The 23,837-nt window shown below is 47.3% G+C and overlaps 1 protein-coding gene and 1 long non-coding RNA gene across 2 annotated transcripts in view; both read left to right on the plus strand.

The window, feature by feature from the left end:
• The first annotated feature begins 11,067 nt into the window (after positions 1–11,067).
• LOC127307745 (uncharacterized) overlaps positions 11,068–23,837 on the plus strand; it is a 219,147-nt gene continuing 206,377 nt past the window's right edge. The window contains exons 1-2 of the transcript XR_011743484.1: positions 11,068–12,423; positions 12,628–12,673. The gene's annotated coding sequence lies outside the window, so the exon portion shown is untranslated. The remainder of the gene's footprint in view (positions 12,424–12,627; positions 12,674–23,837) is intronic.
• On the plus strand, positions 12,684–19,855 carry LOC139830625 (uncharacterized). The gene is made up of 3 exons (XR_011743485.1): positions 12,684–16,879; positions 17,244–18,710; positions 19,690–19,855. It is a non-coding gene; the product is annotated as an uncharacterized lncRNA (long non-coding RNA).

A 23,837-nucleotide genomic window follows, 5' to 3' on the forward strand; every position in this document is an offset into this window, starting at 1 on the left:
GCCTGGACAGGCGGAACCGGTACGAGCGGAGTCGAGCGACCAACCAAACAGACCCAGCCCAGCCGGGTTAAGGACAGCCCGCCCAGCCGGCACCAGCGCAGCCGGCTCGATCGATCGAACATCGAGCGGATTCAGTAGGCGGCATGTTTTAGCCGGATAGATTTTTTTTTTTTCAGCCGGCAAACTATTTTCAGCCGGATCATTTATTCTCTCTTTCTTTTTTCTTTCCCATTCAACCGGCATGTATATCAGCCGACTTGGGATTTTTTTTTTTTTTTTTTGCTCCAACCGACATGCACATCAGCCGGCCCACCACCTATTTTTATTCTTTTCACCCATGCGTTCTTTTCTTTAGCAGGGGAGCGATAGGCTCACGCGGCAGCCGGTACGGGCGCGGCGGGCGGAGCATCGCCGGAGCAAGCCGGCCACGGCGAGGCCTGGCGTGGCGAGCCGATGACGAACGTGAGCCAGGCGCAGCCGGCAGTGGAGCTTGCCGCGGTGGCGCGCGGGAAGAACCGGAGCCGCGAGTCGGAGTTGGAGGCGAAGCCGGCCAGGGCGCTGCGTGGAGCAGCCGGAGGTGACCGTGGCGGGACGCAACCCGAGGGCGCGCTGGACGCAGCGGCCGGCGGGCGCGCCGCGTGCAGCAGCCGGTGTTGTCCGTGACGCCGTGGCGGGACGCAACTGGAGGGCTCGCTGGGCGCAGCCGGCGGTGTTCGGCAGCTGGTGTGCGGCGATGGCGCAGTGGGGCGCTGCCGGGCGCGCGGAAGCCGGCGGTGGCGAGCCGGATGACCGCCTCGGTAGCAGCCTAGCAGGTCGACGCGTGCGGGTGCTGGGAATTGATCCAAAGAGGAGCCAGCTTGTCGTGGTGAAGCGAGGGCGCACGCGGGCGCAGCCCGCACGTTGGAGCCAGAGCAGGTCGACGGCGATCCGGAGCAGGTCGATGGCGCTTGAGTCGCGCTGCTAGCCGGCAGTCGGAGGTGCTGCGGGTGCGCGCGGCCGCTTGGCAGCCGGTGGAGCTTGGGTGCGGACGAGCTGCTGCTCACCGCGTGCTGTTGCTTGGGCGCGGACGAGCTGCTGCTCTCATGCGGCGGGCGAGCAGGCAGTGGCCGCCGCGAGCCGAAGCCGGAGAACGGGCCTCTGAGGGCGGCTCATTGGGATGTGGTCGAGGGCACACAGCGCGGCGCACTCAGAGGCCGGGACGGTGCTGCGTGCGCGAGAGCCGGCCGGGCCTGTTCTGCTGCTTGCGCACCGGGGCGGCAGGTGAGGCGCAGGTGGTGCGGCCGGCCAGCAAGGGCAGCGCGACGCCTGTTACCGCGAGGTGCAGCGCCGTTCCCTGGTCATGTCGCTTTTAGCCAAGACAAAAGGCAGCTGTGAGGATACAATAAATAATTCATGGTTGCTCTCTCTGCGTGTGTTCTTTGGAGGTGCAAAGTGAGAGGATTGATCGAGACTTAGCTGGTTTAGCTCGAACGGCGCTGCTGTTCACTGCTTGGCAGTTTACGCGGTCTGATGTTGCTGCTTCCTCGCAGCGCTGCTGTTCGCTGCACGCGTGATGTGCTGGTTGTTCGTCGCGCGCATGCCTGCCCGCTGCTGCCCGCGCGCGGACGATGTACAGCAGCCAGGCTCGCACGGGAACGCCGCGCTGGTGCTGATGCTTGCGCGAGGATGCCGCTGCTGCTTCGCGTAGGCCCGCTGCTAGGTTCGAGGGAGAGCTCACGACCACGAGGGCGCGCGGAAGGCGATGGAGACGAGGCGAACTTGCAGCCATGAACAAAGGCTTGCCCGTCGGAGGCGCTGCTGCTGAGCTCTAAGCCCCCGACGATGATGGTGAAGAAGCTCGCGACGGCGAGGGCTGCAGAGGCGGTGAAGATGATGGAGCCGCGCCCGAAGCCGGCGGCTATGCCCGCGGCGGCGGAGGCCGCGGTGGAGACGAGGCCCTGCCCGAGGAGGGCAGCCAAGCCGACGGCGATGAAGGCCGCGGCGGTGACGATGGTGAGGAAGGGTCCCGTCCGGACGAACTCCGGCCGGCGCCACTGCAGGCCCCACGGTGGGTGCCAAATGTCGTGGTATTGTCACGGCATATGCTACGGGGTAGCTAAAGAGAGGTGGTTCCTGTATGGGCGTCGACGGTATCCGGAGGCGGGATTGGTACACAGCACACGGTGATGTACCCAGGTTCAGGGCCCTCACGGTGGAGGTAAAACCCCTACTCCTGCATGTCTGATGTATATGACAGTATATGGTGTTACATAGTTGCTCCTTGAGCTGTTTGTCCTGAGGAGGAAGAAGCTACTGTGAGCTAAGAGGAGCCTGGCCGGCTTGAGAGGAGCTCGTACGTGAGCTGAGAGAGAGAGAGATGGCAGCGCTGGCCCCGTTGGCCATTTTTGGGCATGGAGAGAATGAGCCTGAAGGGCTCTCCCTGGTGTGCCTTATAAAGTCTGGCACCCAGGGGACAAGTGGTGGCCCGCATGTATTGTACATGAGGTGACTACTGGGGTTCCATCAACTGTGCGCTACAGTGCTACTGTTGCACTACATGAGCCTATTGGTAGCCTGTATGTAGACTAGCACGTTGCCTTGTCTTGTCTGTACGATCGCTAGCATGGTAGAGCATCCAATGCCTTGGTCGATCACATCTTCACGTACGCCTGATGGAGCAGCTGGCTCGTACATGGTTTGACCTGCTCTTGGCCTTGAATACTGTACGTGGAGGTTGGAGAGTTGGAGCCGGCCATGTACTTGGTCTTTACGTGGAGGTGCAGCTGGCTACTTCTCGGCCATGCACGTAGTGGAGAAGCAGCAGGAGCCGGCCACCTCTTGCATGGGAGCGAGCTGGCAGGGCGCTCCCAGGAGCCGGACGTGCGACGATCTGGAGCGGCCCAGCCAGACATGGCGAGGCCGGCCTGGGGCGAGCCGGCCAACGGCCCAGGGGGGGCGCGGGCGAGTCGGCCCAAGAAGCCGGAGCGGACCGAGGCGAAGCTGGAGCCGGATGGGCCGGCGGGAGCCGGAAGTCGGCCCACCCGGGCAGGGGCGGGAGCAGGCCGAGGAGGCCGCAGCCGGACGGGCCGCGGGAGCCGGAAGCCGGCCCAGCTCGCAACTCTTCTTCTTTATCTTCTTTGCTTTATATCTCTTGAACCGTGGCATCTTTTCTTGATCCGCGAAATGCTGCACGCTCGTAAACTCGAGGACTTTTCCATACCGGGGGTCATCCCCCCGACAATGTCCGGGGCTCACAAGGAGGCCGTGGCTAGGGTTAGGTCGAGATTGAGATATGGGAGCAGGAAAGAGAGAGACATGATCAATTTTCCATCTTTTTTTTTTGAGATCTCAATTTTCCATCTTAGCTGCTCATTAATTACAACGTCCCTCTGATTTGTCAAACAACGCACAGGCCGGGCCATACCTCCATCCGACCTGAGGCCCATAAGTTCGAAACAAACCCGACAACAAGAAACACAGTTAACTCAAGCTGTAACTCGTTACACTTCGCCACACATCAGTCACCAACACTGTAGCTTTCCAAGCTGGTTAATTAGGAAATATTTTCTTGATCATGTCATAATCCTCCCATGTTCCCTCTCAAGACTAAGATCAATATGTGGTTCCTATAAGAATGTGCTTTTTACCAAAGACAATTTCCGTTGTTCTGTCCACGATTAGGCCATGAGGGGTACCTCAAGGCGAGGAGCGGGAGAAGGGTGTGTGAGACGCGGAGACACTGGGATGGTGAGATGTACACAAGTTGCCTAGGTTTACATCTCACGATGGTGGTGAGATGCTACTTTCTGCCTTAAGCTCACTATACTGGAAAAGTGCGCGATTAAAATGTTGTGATTGCCGATGCCCTAAAGGCTCCCATAGGTTGTCTTATATAGCCACACGGTCCTGGGGTTACAGGGAGAGTCCATACGGGATGGGTAGCATAGATCTAGACTTATACATAACCACGCTGTCTTGTCCTCGAAGGTGCCGGCATGCGCAAGGTGCTGGCAGACCGCCTTCCTACATCTTATGCAACAACAACTTGGCAACCCGATTAGGCCATGGTCCTAACGCCATCTGTGGGTCACACATGCTTGCTGGCATGAGACTATGTCAATGGTGTACTCATTTAGTATATCCTAACAAAAATCTTAAAAGATGGGTGAACTAAATGTGTGTTTCGTGACTCACAGGAAACAACTGACCATCTTTTTATTTCTTGAACTTTCTCCCGTCTAGTTTGGAGAGTAGTAAACTGCACATATAACATTCCTTCTCCAGCTAATGTTACTAATTTGTTTGGAAACTGGCTCAATGAGATTGATAAAAATAAAGTAAAGCTAGAATCCAAGTTGGAGTGTGTGCTTTGATTTTAGCAATATGGAATTGCCAAAATGATGTAATTTTTAACATGGCTGTAAATTCAATTTTTCTTTAGGTTATAGTCTTATACACGGAGTTGCCTCATCGATTTACATGTGGTCCTACCTCCTTCCCGCGGAGCAATGGGGACCTATGGACCCTTGGTGCAATCATGTGATGGCGGTTGTACAGGTTATATGTTGAGATATAAACATATTGCATAGTCCATTTCCATCTGTTAAGACTTTTAATATAGTTGGCTAGTGGATCAATACTATATGTTATCAGAGTCAAGAGTCCTCAAGTTCAATACCATGCTCAAAAAAGATAACGCATTCAGGGTTGGGCTCCCATTTCGAAAAAAACAATTGAAACTGCATAAATATAAAACGCATTCCCAAGTCCTGATAGTGCATGTGCCACTTCGTTGTCTTCTCCAGTCCTTTTCCCTCGGAGGATCACATGTTTGCGTCCTCCGGTTATTCGCACGCACACGTGCCCTCAGGGGTCACCAGGCACCACCACTTTATTATCCTACCGATAGCATTCCCCACCACTCATTCCTCCCCTTGGTACAGATTAATGCCCCACACTACTTCCGTCCTTCCGCAATGAGAGCTTGTGCCGCTGCCATTTTTTTTCACCGTTGTTGCATCTCACCTGCCCACCACCGTGAGCGGTGTCTAACTTACAATCCCACACCAGGAGGTATCGTCCTTGCGCCACCCTACGCATGCTCTACTAACCCCATAACTGCCCTAATCCCAGTGATAGCTCAGTCGCTCGGTGTGGTGTATCTCAAGATGCCACCCCTCTAGTTGTGGTCAAACCCGGCGCAGCGGCCACCATCCTCACTCGACGTCGCCCCGCCTCTTCCTCTCTAATACAATAAAATGTTGTGGCATGTGGTTCCTGGGCCTATACATACTAGATGACACCCCACGCGTTGTTGCGGGACCATGTAGAAAAAAAATCTAAGAATACAACACATAAGATCAAGAAAACATAATAGGGTTCTTTTGATTAGAGACCCCAAGATGGAGAATTTTTCGGTGGCAATTTTAGCTCTAATAATAGAATTTTAGGTTTCTAGTTCGACTATATGGTTCGAGAGAAACTAGGTTATAGTATAAAATCAATCATTCTCAATCTTTTGCATTGATATTGTAGATATTGATATTTTTCATTATAACAGATGGTAAAATTTTATAAAATTTTGCTTTAATAAAACTTGGAACGTCCAGTAAACAAAGCACACAATACTATATTATTTTTCAAAATGGGGAAACGAGCCTGATGCATACGATCTTTATTAATATACAATACTATATATATATATACTTCTTTATGCAAAGCCATGATAACAAATACAACCAGGCACGCTGGGTGCAATACTTCCTCCGATACATAATATTTGTCATGATTTTAGCTCAAATTTAAACTAGAATCACCACGAGTATTTTGAATCAGAGTACATGCATGCTGCGTGATTCCTTTTTCTGTTCGGGCCACTTTCATTTCAATTACTTTTCATAACGAAAGTATACATTGTGCAAAATTAAACCATGCGAAAAGTAAACAATCAAAACGAGAAAGAAATAGCGCCTTAGCTCGATAGGAAACCCGCTGACAGATAACTCGGCATCGAATCATCTCCTACGGGTAAAAACCTATTCACGGTAAGACTGAAAAAAGGAGTTCAAGGCATACCAACTACAGATTATAGAGCACGCTGCATGGGTGATTTTTATTCTAGATGAGAGCACGAGTCTTTCTTTAACTGCAACACGACTCAACACAGTCGTCAACAGGTTCGGCGCAACGGCAACTGCTGACGCGCGCCGTCGATCGTCCGCGCGCCGTCGATTGTCCGCGCGTAGACAGGCCAGGGGGGCCCGGCCGCTCTGTGTCGCGATGACCCGCTGCCACGCCGGCCGTGCGGTGACGGCCAGGCCGGTCCATACATTTAGGCTTTGTTCGGCACGCGGGGATCAACGTGTATTTTACCAAGCGTTTTGGGTACAAACACGTGATTCTGAGAGTATTGGCAGGTTTTGAGAAACAGCTAGTCATCAGAAACAAGGAAAAATTAGCGCCAAATCCGCTCGCCTTTGACAGCAAGCTCGCGCGAAAATTCCTAACCTACTCATACGGTGGGAATTGCTGATCCCTCGTAGGCCATTCATTAACGATCTGTGGCAGAAAGCTCGGCAGAAAAAACGCGAGGGCCCCCTAGCGTTTCGTTTCTCACGTGTATTGGCGAGTTTTGTGGGAATATTTGGAACTAGATCCGTTTAAACCGCTCCAAACCCGGTCTACCGAACAGTACAACTGATGTTTGAGGAGATATTAGGCTGGCCCAGAAAAAAATACACTCTAATCCCCTGCAAACCCTGTGTGCCGAACAAGGCCTTAGAGGGCGACCAGGGGCAAGACAGTAGCAAGGGGCCCTTGGTCACACACAAATAATTTATATTTCTATTGAAATACTTGATATATATTATTGCAAAACAAAAATAACATTGAGTACCAAAGATCGATCATATCTGAACTCTAAAACTGCTAATACAAACTAGTAGTATTTTCTGGGACCAGTCGATATTCAAGGGAACTAAATCAGGATAGCTAGGAAATGCTATTGTTCATACAGAGAAAAGATCATTATGTGTATAGAACATCACAAATACGTTGCATTAAAAAAAATCAAGGGAGGGAATAAAAGCACCTGGGTATGGCTCGGTTTGGATGTAGGTGGCTTGATCCGTAGCAGGAAAAAAATACCACATCATGAACTGAATGGAGTTTTCCCCTATAGCTTGAGCACTCTCTTAGATACAACTGGGAGTAACTCGGTCCTTGATTTGCTTGAGCACTGAAATTGAGTCAAAAAGCAAAGAGAAACGGAGTCAGTTAAGAGTGAGATGAGCAAGGAAAACTGAATATGCAGAGGCGTTCGAGAGTAGGAGTACTATTTGATATCTGGCTGGAATCGTATTGTTGGCCTCCATTAATACCTGACTACAACCTTGGAAAGGTACCGAGGCGTCGTTCCCGAAATTTAAGGAGGGGAGGAATCGTAGAGTCGGATCTGGCGGGCAAGGTAGCGATCGATTGATATCTGTAGTGTGATTTTCCCCGTGCATGTTTTAATGGGCTTGCGTTTGCATTCTAGGCTCTGTAGCCATTTTTCAAGATGTGTATGAGTACAGCACAACTAGCTGGGCCGGGGCCCCTGCCTGCCGGGGGCCCAGGGCGGGCGCCCCGTTGCCCCGGCCTATGGGCCGGCCCTGGTGACGGCCTCATACTCTCGTACCACCGCGCCACGTTCTTCACCGACCCCAGCGGCATCCTCCCCATCTCGGAGCCATCGAGGCGGTGCGCATTCGGGAGGTGGGACATGTCCGCCAGGGTGAACTCATCGCCGGCGAGGTACCTGGTCTTGTCGAGCGCGTCGTCGTACACGCTCAGCACACACCGCAGTTGCTGCTCGCTTTCCGTCTCCCCAACGCCAACCCCGCCGCCATGCTCCTCGCTCGTCGACGCTATCGGCGTCACCGCGCTCGGGACGTCGAAGCTCCACGCCTCCCTGCGGAGCCACCTCTCGATGGACGTGCGCTCCCGCGATCCCGCGCCGTACAGGCTGCTGCTGCTGTTAGGACTCGAGATAACTAATTTGTGGTTGGATGGTTAGGAGGGTAGTGGTACCACCGGTCCATCAAAGTGTCAAATCTAGAATTTGGTGTCTCATTAAAAAGATAGAATATTTTTCAGGGAGAGGCGATGTTCCCATCTACAGCGAGACGTCCATGGTTTCTTCGTCAATCCAAGGGCCCGCTGGATTAGTTTCTTAAACACAGTCTATCGGAGGTGCTCACAGGGTAGTGTGTGCGTGCATGCGTTCATAGAGGTAAGTGTATGTACATATGTTTGAGCGTTGCATTTGTATTGTGTTAAATAAATTAGAACTCCAGAGACAAAGCGTATTATCGTATTATCCCATCCGTTCACAATTACTTCGTGTTCTAAATTTAATCAAAGTCAAACTTTATTAATTTGAATAAATATTTTACGAAAAGATGTCAACTTCTACAACATAAAATCAATAATATTAGAATCATCATAAAGTATATTTCCAAATATCATATATTCGGTATTATGGATATCAACATTTTTTCTTATTTTATTCGTTGAACTTTGTAAAGTTTGACTTTAAATATAAACGGAAACGCAATCTAAATAAAAACGGAGGGAGCACGGTTGGAAACAATTTCATGTATGGGAACTGATTGCAAACAGATCCGGCATTTAATGTGGAACTTCAGAAACAAATCACATGCAAATTATTACGGTTGAAACAATTTTCTTGCATGGAAACATATTGCAAACAAATCACAGTTTGGCGCGTCCATTAAACTCAACTCGGTATAATTTGGAAGCGGGAAGGCTAAAAGAGGAAGGATAACGGAGAAATGTTTTTTCCAGCGAGGATAGCTGAGGGCATGGCCAACGCGTCGCTCTAGCTTGCCTCTCCACAGAACCACGTAGGTTCGGATGCCGCCGTGGCAGGCCCTGCGACGGCGATCGGCCGTCACTGCGAGGAGGCCGCCTCCTCGGCTCAGAAAGGAGAAAAAGCAATGGGGAAAGAGAAAAGTAGGAGAGAAGGTGGAGATGGAAGCCAAGGATTGGACCAGCCGGAATAAATCTCACGGGAGGAGAGAGATTAGATGGTCTCATATATTGTTCTTTTGGTTTGGATGGATTTCTCTCACAGATACGAACCTACATGGAGGGTCTGGAGCGACCACTTGTAACAGCCTCCGTTGCTCATCTCCACTACTTATAAAAGAGAGAACTTGGCAGGAAAATTACATCTTAACCGTTCACACACGTCGATCAAATGGTCGAGATTCGTCTGTTCTCCCCAACCCTCCACCCAACAATTGACACGCGCGGTCCATCCGCCAGGAAAAAAAAAGGACAAAAAAAATAGAATCCCTGTCACGATTCAGATCGCGATACAGTCTTCTCCACGCGACGCCCCTGCCCGCCGCCTCATCTCCACGCGAGATCGCCATTCCAGGCGCTGCCGACTCCACCCCCTGTTCGCTCTCCCATCAGCGGCACGCGTGCGGGTCTCTTTGCCTTCGCCTTCCAGATCGAGGGTAGAATCGAATCGCAGATGGCTGGCCAGTACCGATCCGACGCGGGTACGGAGGGTGAGCAAATCGGGGAGGTGCGTCTCCTTCGAAGATGGCGAGGTCCAGGAAAGTCCTGCTGGCTGTCCGTCCAGCTCCAGAGCGGGAGGCGGGAGGCAGCTGGGGAAGACGCGGTGTATATCTACGTTCTAGCCTTGGATGACTGAGGTCACCGTGGTCATGGCCAAAGCAGGATTGGGGCGTGCAGGATGAATAATCTGACCGCGTACAGCCTATTTTTACTTTTAAGTGCATTCTTGAGCCAAGGACAAAGTATGTTCGTACGTGTTAATTTGCACGCAGATCTCATTGCACGTTTTCCTGCTAATTAAATGGAAATTTGTCTATTCACTCGGGATGAATATCCCATGATAACAGAGATAACCAATGGATATAGGACATCAGTAAGATTTTACTAGGATGCATGATGGCTTCTAATAATTTATTGTTCCAACAGTATTTGAATTGGAACTTTTATCACGTAACCATGCTCCTGCTCCACAGAAACAGAGCAGGCACCAGCCCTCTCGGATTCATGTTTGCCGCTCCAATTGAGGATTGCTTTTGTGAGGCTAGCGCCAGCAATGGTGATAAGATAGCATCTGATTCGCTAACAATCTGCGGAGGCAATGAAGGGAACATAAGCGCGGCCATGGGAGAGCAGCGACACGAGGGGATGCGAGGGACATCCTTGTGCACAAGAAGCAACGATGTTGAAGGGATCAGTGACATCTTCGAGGAAAATGGTATAAATTTCAGTTTTCTTGCTTTGTGCCCTTCTTCCTGTAAATTTTGTTTTCTGGATCTAAGGACACTCATGTCTAGCCTTTTTCACATGCATGCTTGACTCCTTGTGCATGCAACTAACAAGTTCATATGTTGTGTTTTATACTGTATATGTTTATTATCAGTTAGATAAAATACATCACTTGTTGCTGATAGTCCAGTATATTTTTAAGGCTTCTACAAATCATATTACTGTTTTATCCAGTATATCTTGGAGATTTTTTTTTGCTAAATCATGTTTCTGTTAAATCTGAATTTTATCGGAAGGATAAAGATGGATCCAGTTTGAGTTCCTATGATTTTTTTAGTATAGGTGGCTATATTTTATTGTAGGAAGCAAACTTTCCTATTTTCATTTGTGGTAAGTAGTACTATTATGCTTCCACTTAATGTTTCAGGGGCAAAACTGCACACGCATAAAATGAAGTGATTAGGCTTTTCACATTGTTTTCATGTTCTCAATATAAAGTGTTTGATAGTTTGAGTGCTGAGATATTAGGTAAGTTTCTGTAGAACTAGGGTTCTCTATGTTTCAGATCTTGAGCATAACAGTTATCATCCGAGCACACTGATTTCTTTTGATTTTTTGGACTTTTCGTATTCTGGTTTGCAACTGTGTAGAGACGTGGGTTGCACGTGCATATTTACTAGTGCCCTGAAGGTGAACAACAATGTCCGTGGTTTTCGTCTTCTTCCGTTTTTGCAGGTTCCTTCTTCTGCACACTTCATCTCTCTCATCAAATAAAATATGCTCCCCTGTCCCCTGGCGCCGCTGAAAACGAGCAGCCCCCTCTTTCCCATTGCCGCCGCCGCCGCCACTGCCACCGCTCGCCATGGCCCCGCCGCGGAAGAAGATCTCCAGTCAGTCCGCTCCTACCACCATACTCGCCCTCAGCGACGACCTCCTGCGCGAGGTGTTCCTCCGCCTCCCCTCCCTCCCGACCCTCGTCCGCGCCGCTTTCGCCTGCCCCGCTTTCCTCCGCGCCGTTCGTTCGTCCCCCGCCTTCCGCCGCCGCTTCCGCGACCTCCACTCGCCCACCATCCTCGGCGCATTCCTCGTCGACGACGAGCCCACCACGCCCACCTTCGCGCCCGTGCGCCTCCGCGGCCGCCGCTCCGACCCGGACCACGCCGCCGCCCTCCGCGGCCTCGATGTCTTCCTTACCCGTCTCCCCGATGCTATCGACGTCAAAAAGGACGACGCCGAGACCGAGGACGCCGAAGACGAAGACGAAGATGTCCAAGATGAAGAAGATGACGACGACGAAGACGAAGGGTGGTCAATGTTGGGGTGCCGCGATGGGTATGTCCTTCTCGTCACGCCGCGATGCAACACCAAGAAGGTGGCCGTCTACGATCCCCTCGCAGGAGCCCTGCATCTCTTCCCCGGCCCGCCCGATGAGGTGTTCAGCGGGGACCCCGAATACACTGAAGCTGAGTTCCACATGATCCCCTCCGAAGCCGACGACCGGTCGTTCCGGGTGCTCTGCGTCCCCAAAGAAGACGGGGGAAAGCAGATCGCTGTCTTCTCACCGGACACCATGGAGTGGAAGATTTCCCCAACACCGTGGAGCCTCCAGGATGCTGACAATGTAGAGCTAGTGAGGAACGGGCTTGTTTACTGGGCATCTTCAGACCAAGACGAAGACCAAGACGACGACCACTATATCCCTGTGCTGCACACTTCAACGCTGCAATTCTCTCAAACCCATCTGCCGATTGGGCCTTCCGGTGTCTTAGGTGAGACCAACGATGGGAAGCTCTGTTTGGCTCGCGTGCATTACGATAACCTTGAGCTTATGGTTTGGGTCCTGAGGGCCGGTCGTGACGGCGTCGACAAATGGAGGAAGGACAGGACATTTGAGATCGTGGATGTGACGGATAAGCTCGCTCTCAACATTGTAGACGAGTGCCCTTCGCTGTCGTGGCTATTGTGGGTGGCGTCGTGTATCTGACTATTCACCAGAAGGAGCCTCCTAACTGGCTCCTATCCTTCTGCATTGAAACAAGGGAGCTACAGAAGCTCTGCCAGATCACTAGATCCGAGTTCTGCTATCCCTACATCATGGCGTGGCCTCCCTCTTTGGTACGCAACAAGGTGAGCGCTCGAATCAAACTACTCTGGATAATTTTATTTGTACTCTGCATAATACTTTTTTATTAACTGCTGATGATATCTTGCCATGGCTATATAGATTTCGTCTTGATTAGAACTACTCTCTACTGATACAAGTCATTGCAAGTTACTCTAGCATGTTATCATTGAATATTTGAATGACGTTAATGGTGCAATCACTTGCAGGCGGGAGCAGCTTAGTCCATCACCTCTCAAAATAAATAAATCACAGGTAACTAAGTTTGGCAAGAGCTACCAGATGCGGTAATGTACTATGACACTCAAAATGTATTCTGCCAACATGGATTAGCTGAGGCTCCTTCCTTATGTGTTTGTACTCTGTATATTTTTTTTGTTAATTGGTGATTGGTGATGAGTGATGACATCTTGTGCCATGGCTATATAGATTTCGTCTTGGTTAGATTTGCTCACTATTTCAGACTACTCTTGATATTATAGTTTATGATGGATCCATAGTTTATTTTTTGCAAAATTGAATTCTGGATTTATAGTAAGTTAAGTTCTCATGCTATAATGAGTTTATAAAAATATAGGTCAGAAATTTTTGTTTATACTTAAGCGAGACTGATATGTTGCTAGGTTTAACCATACTATTGGTCAGATCACCCCGGCTGGGGAGCAGTGTATATCGAACCATAGTTTTGGTGATAACCATATATATGTGAACTACTGATTGCTAAGCCTTGCATGCATTTCATAACTGCAAAAGAAATTTGAGCTCAAGTAATTCAGGAAAAATACAATAAGAAACAAATAAATAGGGTACAAGACTACAAGAGTAATAATAAGAAAATGCCACTAGCTAATTAAAGTTTTCGGATACATGTGTGTGTCGCAATGTTTGAATCACTCGAGCGGAGAAGATGTGACTTTGACCATGATAGCGAGTGTGCATTCAAGACCATCAGGTTCCCGAAAATATTATCTTCTGTTCCTGATATAATTGATTCCGCTGGTACAAATTTGCTCTAAATCGCAAAAAACAGTCGTGAGGGCAATCGGATGCTGAATATGGAACCAAACAAATTTAATTTTGATATGTAAACAATAAATTATCTAAGACGTTAGGCACCTCAGTTCTTATGAGATTTAGTGTTTGAGATGCTGCGGGGAATATATCAGGGTCATGTACATCTCTGAAAAATATAATAAAGACTTATCGTTTGGAGTTCAGAACTATTGCGGTGCTGTCCTACAAATGATGTCAGACTTTCTTGTTAATTCGGTGTGTATGTAAGAGCTAAACTGAAATGTAGTAACAGATCCGGAGTGTTTTGTCGCAGCAGACTGTCCTGAGTCACATATCCGAATTTGCAAACTGCAGTGTATAAATGCCAACAAAGGTTTGTGTGTTACTACTCTGAATATGGGTGTCTTGTTGCTCACTTGACTGAATAAAGTTCAGAGATGAAGGTTACTTGAAGGACACTGTTCCGAAATCAGAAAACAAGTAAACTTCAGTTATAGTTCCAGTCAGCAGTAGTTGTACCTCGGTACCACATCTCAGTTTACACTTGACAACTAATTCTCAGAGAGTCCTGTAGCATATGTTCAGGTTTGAGATAAAAGAAGTGTGTCCAGGACACGTGCATGCAATTTTTAGGAAACCGCAATTGTCTCCAGTACTAGAACTACATTGCAATTTTTTCAGAGAAAGGAAACTGTCGAGATGCAATGACCTTGTTAGTTTGGGCTTTGTTCAGTGTATGACACTAGTACTGTAACATATATTCAGTTTTCGACAATGGAACTTGGATCCACGACACCTTCAGGCCACCCAGGTTCAGAGTAGTTCGTCTATCAGTGAACATGTAGTCGCGGGTGTTGTGAGCGTTTAGTATGGCATCAGAACTATACTAGGCATGTCCTGTACTTTTACTCGTAGCTCCAGGTTCACAACTAGCATCACTTTTCTGTAACCTGTAGTTCTGGAGAGGCAAATTAATACTTCACCACGATCAATATAACATGTACTGCTCGGTTCACTCACATGAGTTACCTAGCAGGTAATTTCCTCTACTTTACAGTAGCATCTAGCTGGACCTACTTAACTATTTTCTTCCACATTCGCACTAGAAATCCGCATGACCATTGTCAAATAAATACTACTGTCACGGTAGCATATCTTCAGGTTCCAGTAGATGAACTAGCCCATTAAACCATCAGGTTACACCTAAGATAGATAAGCTAGCTTGGCTGATGTTTGAAATTTAATTATTACATTCATGTTATAATATTCCTAAAGACTTAAAACTATTTTTACCAGTGAGATATTAGATGAGACTATTCCGGCATTTAAAATGATCAACTCAGTGGCTTCACTATGTTGGTTCAGATTTAGAATCATGCAGAATGAAAGAACCATAGGTGACAAGGACCTTCAGTTTAACACATTTAGAACCAAGAAAAACGGATTGTTTAGTTTTACTCCAAGTTGGATATCTGAATGGTACGCTAGTGAACGGCTCTGTTTATTGGACATTACCCAGCGGGGCCAACATCCGCGTGCTGAACATGGCCACGCTGCAATTCTCTCAAATCGAGCCGCCGCTGCATACTGAAGGGCAAGATGAATTTAAGCCTGGCGAGACCAAAGATGGGCAGCTCTGTCTGGTTTGTGCAGTTAAACTCATGCTTGTTGTCTGGGTCCGGAGACCCGACAACAACAACGGTGAGGACAGATGGGCGCTGGATAAGACATTTTCGCTGCAGGATGATACACATAACATCTCTCGGTATGGTCTGGATGATGATGTTTCGCTCCATATTGTGGCAATTATTGGTGGATTTGTTTATTTCTCCACCTTCTGTGAGAGGCGTCCAAATTCTTGTCACTTCATGTGCTTCTGCCTTGAAACAGAGGAGCTGAGTAAGCTCTGCACTGTCGTCACCCACTCCAATATTTCCTATCCCTACATCATGGTGTACCCTCCTTCATTGGTATGCAACAAGGTGAACCCTCAACTCGAAGGGGCTTGACTAGGCGGAAGAAGAAAACTTGAAACAGAGAATGTTATTTCTACTATGTATGTTGTTTTCTCACTTTAGAATTAATAAACCAAGATCTCCTAGTGTTATTGGCAACCTTTAGTCATTTGTGTAACCTCGTCATCTATCACTAATAGCTGACATGATATTGCTTTCTGTAGCTAGAAAATGGCTAAAGTTTTTCTTTTGTGCTTGGAAAAAGTATTCTATGTGATTGGCAATATTTCCTGAATGGCAAACAGGACGGTTCCCATTTACTCTTTTAGCAAGATTTCTGAAGTTCTCTTGAATCCTTATACAAGTCTCTTAAGTTTAGCTCCCTGTCGTAATCTCGAAAAAGTTAGCGCTCTCTCTCTCTCTCTCTCTCTCTCTCTCTCTCTCTCTCTCTCTCTTCAATGTTAAGCAACGTGTTGACCTAACTATGTATTTGTAATCCTTAACGTGTGAACGAAGTTAAGTTAGACAGATATCCAACTTGCAAGATCAGTTTAGAATTGGCATAAATGAAATTAACTACATATCATTTCGCATTACTTTTCTCAATCATACATACTTGGTATTGCTCTATGAGGAATGCTACTGCAGCTTGAAACACACATTATGAAATTTGCTCCACCTACTGCTGATCCCATCACCCTCAAAGACTCCGACTCTGCCTTTGAATCGCTTGGTTTATGATTGTAATATGTTGTGTAGGAATTCATGTAGAATGTTGTGACAGTGGGATTTCTAGTTGCAGCACTAATACCCCATTTTATTTCCAATTGCATGTTGTGCAATGGTTTTCTCACCAAGCGCACTGCCTGCTTTGCTAAGGGGAATCGTTTTGTACTATACCAATTTTATCTTGGCCTAATTTCAGGAACTTGCAAAGCTCGTCGAATGGTCTACCATAGTTAAATGTTCTTTCAGGTCAATAGTTCACATCTTGTAGAAATATTTCCCCATTGATAGATTATTGATAGAAGGGAGTGACTATGGCTCTGCAATATGCATGTGCTGCACACCATGACACTGCAGTTCTCTGAAATCGAGCTGCCTGTGCTCCTCGAAGGGAAAATGGGAATTTGTGGCTGGTGAGACCAAAAATGGGAAGCTCTGTAATGTTTGTGCTGTGCAACCTATGCTTGTTGTCTGGATTTTGAGAGCCGGTGATGACAAGATTAATGATGTGATTATTCAGTGTTCAGTAGTGGTAGTGGATCATTTTTCACTTAAGATTGTGGCAATTTATTGATGGATTAGTGTACTTGTCTACTTACTGTGAGATGGCTCATAGTTTACCTTGCTGGTTCATATAGTTGTGTATCAGCGGAGCTGAATCAGCTCAGTCATATCCTTCATGCTGGCTGTAGCGCTTCATATCCCTACTTGATGCCATGGCCTCCTTTGTTGCGACGCAACCGGGTGAACCCTTGACTCTTCTAAGGTACATTACTAGGACGAAGATAACTAAAACTGCATTTCATCAAGATTATCCTTACGTTTGTACTGATGTCTTATTATGATTTTGTCAATGCACTCCTAGTTAGATTACTCATGTGTAGAATGAATCAACATGCCATGTCTTGTTGGGAATTGCATGCTATTTGTGTACTTTGTGGATACTAATGACCAGACTTCTAGTGTACTGGAAGTATAATATCTGTAACCTCTGAGCAGATTTTTTTTGACAGACCAAATATCACTATTTTACTAGGCCCCTCATTCATATTGCAATGGAAGAAAATGAATATTAACGGGCAAGATTCCCAGATCATGTAATAACTAGAACAATTTCATCTTGCCTGCAGGTTTCTTTGATCATTGCCAAAAAGTATTCCCTGTGATTGACAATATATTTCCTGAATGCCAACTAGGACGGTTCCCATTTACCCTTTTACCAAGATTTCTCAAGCTCTCTTGAGTCAGATGGAAATAAAATCAATCATGTGGGTACCATATTCTAGCACTTTGCATAAATCTACCATGTAGTTGCAAAGCCAAATATCGTGTTTCAACCTTCTTGCTTCTCTTGATCGTGTTGCTGCATAAACAATGTTAAATATAGTCCGTTGTTTTCTTAGCGCTAAACAAATCGTGGTGCTCCTCTATTGGACGTTTTCTTCTTTTCACACTAAATACAGATAAAGCAAACCATAGTTATGTGAGGTAATTAAGTACAGTCACTTCCACATAAACTACTTTTGGTGATACTGGGAACAGATTGTACATAGATTTTTTTAGCTACAATGCCTACATTTTTCTCTGTGCCATTCTTGACGTAATATCACTTTATTTTGGTGCTCGTACCTAGCCTCACATGGATCCAAAGTTCTGCAAAAATCAAGATGAAGCTGCTCTCCTGCACAAGTATCTTAATTCATATTGCTCATGACAGTGCATATGAAAAGCTCGAGAAAGGCTACTTTGCTTCCATGCCCCTAAAAAATATTTTCTGACGAGATTTCTAAGTTGTCGAGTAAGAACTCTCCTTTTCTCAGTTGTTTTTATTAGCAAGGTCTTGTAAGTTATCCTGTTCATCATGCATATATATAAACCAATTATGATTGGATAGCTTTCTGTTATCTGTACAATATGGTTGTACTGTAAATGTAAAGAAGCATGTTGATCCTAGTAATATATCTGTACTCTCCACTGTATTAGTAAATTAGGAAAATGTACAAATCACATGATTACAAGACAATTGAGATAGCTATTAATATATATACGTGATTGTAGTTCACATCGTAATATGTTGGTCAACAATTTGGAGCAATTTCAGATTTGGATGTTAGGCACGTGTGGAGCCGGGAACTAATGCTCCTATATGCATGTAATGCCAGAAGAAGAAAGATAAATCCCATGCTACGATGTTTTTTCCTTAAATCTAGATTCAGCTTATTCATGTTTTCTATCTGTTTTGCAGCCAACTAACCCCTGTTAGCTGCTCAAAACTGTTGAGGTGATGTCTGCTCAGTGAACTATATCATAGGTCTCCTGATGCCCTGAAGGAAAATCCTGTGTTCCATTCAACACAAGAAACGTTCTTTCAAATTATGAAGCTACACTGGGTAGAAACCGGAGTTGCAAATCTACAGGCTGGTTCAGCATACTGTATAGTTGTTTCCCAGGGAAACCTCTTTCAGTGAACTTCATTTTAACTGTTAGGTGGCAAGCAAATGTAATGAGGGAAGGAAATGATGGACGATACAGTGAAGCTAACTAGCTAAGTACTTGCAACTATTGACCTACTCGAATGTTGTGTAGCAGTCTAAAAGGTGTGATAATAAAGCAGTTCATGTGGAGATTTGCTCACAATAGCCTTCCTTTAAGGATGAACATTAAGAGGAGAGGAATGAAGTGTGACACAAAGTGTGTGTGCTGCATGAGGCTTGATGAGGACGGTGCACATCTTTTCCTTAAGTGCAAAGAAGTGAAGTATGTTTGGAGAGAGCTGAAACTAGAAGAGCAAAGACTGATACTGTGTACATGCCCTGATGCCAAAGCTGTGGTGCATCACATCCTTAGTCTAAAAGAAGAAGTGAGTTCCCTCATTGCATGTCTGCTCTGGCGTTGGTGGAACAGGAGGAATAAAATAAACGCCAAGGAATTTGCTGGGGATAAAATCAACCTTGTATCACAGGTACATTCTTGGGCGGGAGAATCAAAACTATACTGTTCCAGAGTACAAAAAGCAGCACCAACAGAAAATGCAACATCAGTGTGGCGGCCTCCCAGAGAAAATGTCTTGAAAATCAACATTGATGGAGCCTACAGACCTGAGACAAAAGAAGGAGGATGGGGTTTTGTTGTCAGGGATAACCATGGCCAAGTACGCGGGTCAGGAGCTGGCAAACTTTCCTGCATCGCGAGTGCGGCACAAGCAGAGGCTCGAGCATGCGAAGAGGCAGCACACGCAGCTTCTGAGTGGGGAATGACACATGTTCTTATTGAATCAGACTCCCAGAATTTGGTAAGGGCAATGCAGAGTACTGAATTTGACAGAGCACCTGAAGGAATTATCTATAGAGATCTTCGCCTCTATATGCAGCTTTCTTTCAACTACTTTGAGTTTACATTCGCACCACGTACTTGTAATAAAATAGCTCATGAGCTAGCTGCTTACGGTGCAAGCCGGCAAGACATTTTAACTCTGTGGCTGGATTCGCTACCGAACGATGTACTTGTCTCTGTGGCCAGCGTATTTGCTGTGCCTAGTACCTAATGGAATCGTGTGTTCCAGTTAAAAAAAAAAAGGTGTGATAATCATTGCTTAGTGTTTCACTAATGGCCTGTCGTGTCAGAAGTCTATGTAAAACAACAGGGGCAGATCTTTGTATCGAAGCAAATATTCCGAGATATATCTTTGTATATGTTGCATACTTTGCTAGTCGGCAAATTCTACCGGTCAGCTGTATTGAATTTAAACCTGTCTTTCAAAGTGTAACGGAAGTTTAGGGTATATGCTTTGGTTTGCATGCTCACCTTTTTTTTTGTAATAGCGGAACTGCAGAAGACACATCTAGCATACTGGGCGCCGACCCATATTGGCCCGTGAGCTTTCTTGCGCTCACGGCTCTCTTTGCTTCTTTCTTCTTCTATCTTCGGTTGAAACTAGACAACCTTCACTCATTCCCTGTGTTCCCATGGCATGTGAGCCACTGGCGAAATCCCCACCAACTCCAACCACCATATGCGTCCTCGGCGACGACCTCCTTCTGGAGATATTCCTCCGCCTCCCCTCCCTTCCAACCCTCGTCCACGCCGCCCTCACATGCCGCTCCTCTCTCCACGCCGCCCGCTCATCCGCCGCCGCTTCCGCGACCTCCATTCGCCTCCACTCCTCGGCCTATTACTCGACATCTTTGAATCCGACACCCCTGCCTTCCGCCCTGTCCGCCTGCGCTCCGACCCGGGCCTCACCGTGGCCGTCTGTGGCGCTGGTTTTCTCCTCACCCGCCTTCCCGACGACGAAGGCTCCGCCCCCTGAGTGGGGAATCAAGGACTGCCACGATGGGTACGTCGTTCTCATCAGCTATAACAAAACCAATGGCTTGGCCGTCTACAACCCCCTGACGCGTGCCCTACATCTCTTCCCCACGCCGCCTGACGAGATATGCGAAGACATGTGCATCGAGTACCATGTCCTCTTCCCGGAAGAAGACCAAGGCCCGTTCCGCGTTATCTGCATCTGCATCGAAGACTACGGGGCGCAAGCCGCCGTCCTCTCATCAGAAACCAGAGAGTGGCAGATTTTCCCGTTGGTGTTCGCTGCAAATATGGGGCCCGTGTTGCAGCCTTTGGACGAGAAGTACACCCCTGACAACGGAAGCTGGTGAATGGGTCCATCTACTGGGTAGCAGAGAGTCTAGCCACGGCGTGATTGCTCAACACGGCTACGATGCAGTTCTATTGGGTTGATCTGCCTCACGTAGAAGGGCAAGAAGCACTTGTTGCCGGTGAGACCAGGGATGGGAAGATCTGTGTCATCTGCACTGTTAAACTCATCCTTGTTGTTTGGCTCTGGGAACCGATGATGATGGTTTGGAGAGGTAACGGTCCCGGATATACCCATAATAGATTTTGCTTGGTCTTTTTCTTTTATGCATCATCATGCATCATATCATTCACAAAATTTTATCAAATAAAATTATTTTAAATAAAAACTATTTTGTTTCTTCCTCTCATATGGTTTATTTAAAAACCTGCTCTATGTCTTCTCATTTAACGAAACCTTAACACCAAAAGTATCTAACAAATAAGGTTATTTTAAATGTTTTCAAAATAAAACTTTGTTTGTTTTGCTCTGTTTTCAAAAGATGTATCAAACCAGTTTTTAAAAACAAAAGGGAAAAAATAATTTAAAAAAAAACCCTAACACTCTCCCTGGCCCGCTCTTATCCTCTCAAGCCCAGCCCACCTCCCTCTTTTCTTCCCTCCACCGCACCAGGCCACTTTGGTCTTTTTCTTCTACGACCCCACTCAGCCCAGCTCGCTAAATCAGTACGAACCTCGTTGTCGTCTTTCCCCTCGCGCAGGAGGCGTGAGCCCCCCCCCCCCCGTGCACGTCACCATAGCCATGGGCTGGACCACGCAGCGCACCCACCGCGCCACCTGCTCCCCCTCTTTCCCTTTTAATCCCCTCCAAACCCTAGCCTCTGCTCCATCCTCCCCTCGCGCCGCCGCCTCTCTTCCCCCATTATTCTTCCTCCGCAAGCAAAACGGGAGAGGGTATTTCCCCACAGCACCGTCACTTCTTCACCGGCGCCCCACCATCTCCGGCATCCCCTCGACAAGCCACCGCCACCAAATCTCCGCCTTGTTCTCCTCTGCAACCCAGTCGAAGGAATCGAGTCAAAGCGCCCTAAATCGTCGCCTCCGACCTATTCCTTTCTCCGACCTGGCGGATCAATTCAACAATTCTGGCGAACCTCTTCCTCCTCCGGCCCTGGCGTCTACATGTTGAGCTTCAGGGTGAGAACGCGCACCCCCTAGACATCCTCGCCTCCTCCCTAGCTTCCTGTTTTGTTTTCCTCACGTTGTTGACCGTCACCGCCTCCACAGATATTTGCCGCCGGTGATGCTCCGGCGAGGCTCCTGCCACAATGCCACCTCTCTCTGGTCTGCACCGACGAGACGCGCTGAACGCCCCCACCCGTGCATCCTGGAAACCACCGAGTCGCCCGCGAGTATCCTCGCCGTCCCATCGGTGATCACCGCCGCTTGCACATGGTGGTCACATCATCCACCACGTCGTCTGCCACGTCGACTCCTTGACCCCACATGTCATCCGCTGCAGCTCAGATCCATCTCGGTGAGAAAAGTCTACCAAACCCAGATCCAAACGTTTTGCAAAAGGGCCCCTGCATCCTCTAATTCATGAACCCGTAGTCCCTATAGCTTCAGCTTTACATGATAACCCCCTGGATGTTATGAAAACTAACCCGCAGTCCCTTCTCCGGCTGGACTTTTCGTTCAAGTCCTTTTCTATTTAAAAATGAAATTTGTTTATCTATTTTATAATAAAAACTATTCTGCTAATAACTTTTATTTGGCAACTCAAAATAAAATGTGTTATACATGAAAGTTGATCAGAAAAATGCACTAACATGAATATGCCATCCATACACATGTCTTGCGTTGATAGTTACACATATCCACCTCACATATATGCGGAGTATTTCGGAACACCGACGTGGTTTTCCCCGCTCCGTTTAACTTTGAAGTAGCGCACCCTTGCCATGTTATGCAATGCTAATCTACACTTAACTTTGTCGGTAGAAAATGCAAATCCAACCTAATTTGTTTGTCCGGGGTTCCGACTCCGATTAATATGGATAAGTTGCATCGCATCATCTTTGCCATGCCGATTCTTCTTCCGTAGTAGTAAGTGTTGCATCCATTGTTTTTGTAGCACTTTGCTTCTTCATGGATAGGACGATGAGTTGATGCGAGCTACAACAAGTTCTCCGGATGTTCTTCGACAACCTTTAACAGACAAGCATTTCCTAAACTCATGTCTCTGCAGGAGTCGACCACCTATTTTATTTTGAATTTTCTCTTATGCTATCCTTGAGTTGCGTATTTGTCACGTGTCCTACCCACTTGTTACCTCAAGCAGCCCATATTGCCTCCACCATCCTCCTATAGCCGTTGTTTGTTTATCAGGTCTGCTTTGCGAGTCGTAGTGCATGCTAGTGCCGTTATATCTCGTTTCACCATCGTTATCTTGTCGGGTTATCTGTTGGGGTATCATGACACATGGTTTATGGATATATTTGTTGGAGATACTCATGCATTACTTAATGTTAACAACTAAAATTGTAAGCATAAGAATCTGTGAGGTCCTTTGCGAAAGCATCGGAACTTTGACTCGCTAATGTCCCCTAGGACCCGATTTCTTGTTATCTGTTCCGAGATTGAGCGTTCTACCCGTACGTGGGGGAATGAGACCCCCATCACCCACTACCTTACCTCGAGTCTGTTTATTGGGAGCCACAACCTTGGTTTTATTTGCTCATATGCACGATATGCATGATTTACTTTCTATTGCCTTCGGGTGTTTATATTATGTATTGTACATCATTTCGCGGCAGGTTTAGCGAAAGTAGGTTGTTCATGCCAGCATAGCCCTCCTCGCAAACCTCCGTATCGGAGTACGGCCGAACTTCGTCACGGGTAGCTTAGTTGGGTGGCTTCCATTAAACTTTCTCTTGCATTGGGAACGGTCTTGTTGTGAGACTCCACCTGTAGTAAGTGGGTTCGAGCATGCGTATGGTTACATTTGGGAAACCCCTGCAGGGTGTACATCTTATCGATAAGCCGTGTCCGCGGTTATGGACGACTTGGAGCTGTTTAACTCGATCATAGAACAACTTACACCTTTATGTTGATGCTAATAATTT

This window comes from Lolium perenne, chromosome 1, assembly GCF_019359855.2.
Source record: "Lolium perenne isolate Kyuss_39 chromosome 1, Kyuss_2.0, whole genome shotgun sequence".
NCBI classification, from domain to species: domain Eukaryota; kingdom Viridiplantae; phylum Streptophyta; class Magnoliopsida; order Poales; family Poaceae; genus Lolium; species Lolium perenne.